Here is a 1,933-nt window from a genome sequence, read left to right on the forward strand (position 1 = left end):
AATTAAAGAGTTAGATGCTAAAAGTGTTCAAATTTGAGATGTGATAAGGTTTACCCTAAACTCTCTACAAACGATACAGACATCATATATTCTTAAGAAAAAGATAAGACCTTGTTATAAAAACTCTCAATCAATTGATGTTGTGTTCTGATAAAAAGATTATGATCCTCCACATACGCAACAAATCAAACACTTCAGAGTCTAAAGACAGACGCCAAGAAAAAAAGTCCTGGAGTTTTCACTTTCTTAGTAATTTTGAGTCCAGTATATGAATGATGAAATCCCTAGTTCGTATCAATAATAAACTTTAGATTCAAACAAGACAACTCACTTGTTATATATAATGACAATCAAACTATATCAAACACAAACAAATTAACCACTGCGCATGTTAAATGAAAAAAGTAAAGCATCTGAAAGTAAGCAATTAAAAAAAAATAGAAAAACCTACCTGAGATTGAGAAAGAAAGGTTTGGTTCTGCTTCTTAGGTAAATGGATGAGCGGAGAGACATATATGATTCTGGTTATCCAAACATAATAGGCTCTATTTTTGGGTTGGACAAAATAAAAGATTGCAAACTTTTTTGTCTGGTCTCAATGGACGTCAAAGTAGTAAAAGTAAGCTATCTTCTGTTAATTATTATTTATTAGGTGAGGTCCAGTCTTGTCCTATCTATCACCTATTATGTAGTATCAAATACATCATGAAATAAGAGAAGACTAACCTGAACAAAATCAAGACGATTAGATGTACTTTCCAATTCTGAACCCAAATCCTCTATAATTTTCTCCTACGATGGAAAATAAACAACTAAGCCTGTTTTTGGTGATCAAATAAAATATCTATCTATCTATCTATGTGAATTGTGAAGTGTGAAGAAGAAGAAGATGATGATGTCCATGCATAAAGCATACATACAACAATTAAATATTATTCACAAATACAGATTTATATATTTCAATTTTTATTATCATTAACACAATCTACTTTGAGCTTTTTTTTTCTTATTCATCTTTAGCATTGTACATTCAACTTCTTATTAGGACCTTATCCTTTAGTTGTGTACGAAAAATGTTTTCCATTTGGATGACATTGTGGTAAAAAATTTAAAATAAAAATTTATAACACAAAGGAACGAAAGTAGGATGCTATAATAAAAATACATCATCAAGAGGTTATAAACAATAGGTAAAGGTATGCTAGATCAACCCATTGGACCTACTTTTTTAGGTATTTCTATCAATAAAATGTGAGTATAAAAAACAATTCATTTGGGGCAAGTAAACAAGACAAGACACTCTTTAAAATGATATATCTAAAGAAATTACAAAAGCAAAAGCTTACCTGATGAGAAGCATCTGTGTGACTGGTTCTAAGGAAATAAAATCATCATTATCTACAGCAACATATGATCCGGTTCTGGTCCTGTCCTTATCCTGCTGCTGATGAGACTTTGGCATTCGCATTAATTCTTGGCGCATCCCACCAAAGTTTGAATTGCTTCCGTTCACAGTTACTGCTTTCTTAATATTTCCCACCTGATTGGTTAGTGGTTACATACCACACATAGAAAATAAGACTGATATCCATATTTACCAAAGTAATAAATTAAAATATTTGTATTATACCTGAATACGAGCAGTAGTGGTCCACTTCCTTCGCTTTTCAAACTCCACTTGGTTTAATACATTACAAAGAAAGGTCTCTAGCAGCTACATAAATAGTCTTTTCCAGCTCATCCATCTTCCCTATCACAAAAATTCATTTTCAGAATTTAAAACAGATTTGATCTGTCTTAACTTGTTTGTATTTCAACTACATACCTGCCGTTCAATGCTCTCGCAATTGGAAAGGAGTTCCTTTGTCAGCCAGGATTGTTCCCCGCTGCCAACAGGGACACGTTCCAATTCATGAAAGCTGCCCTGGAGGTT

At 32.5% G+C, this 1,933-nt stretch overlaps 1 long non-coding RNA gene across 1 annotated transcript; it reads right to left on the reverse strand.

Moving 5' to 3' along the window:
• Window positions 1-1,246: 1,246 nt before the first annotated feature.
• LOC145100608 (uncharacterized) lies at window positions 1,247-1,933 on the reverse strand. The gene is made up of 3 exons (XR_013705153.1): window positions 1,826-1,933; window positions 1,631-1,745; window positions 1,247-1,540 (listed from the first exon to the last, which is right to left on the reverse strand). It is a non-coding gene; the product is annotated as an uncharacterized LOC145100608 (long non-coding RNA).

Source organism: Lactuca serriola, chromosome 4 (genome assembly GCF_051521515.1).
Source record: "Lactuca serriola cultivar US96UC23 chromosome 4, Lser_US96UC23_V15, whole genome shotgun sequence".
NCBI lineage: Eukaryota > Viridiplantae > Streptophyta > Magnoliopsida > Asterales > Asteraceae > Lactuca > Lactuca serriola.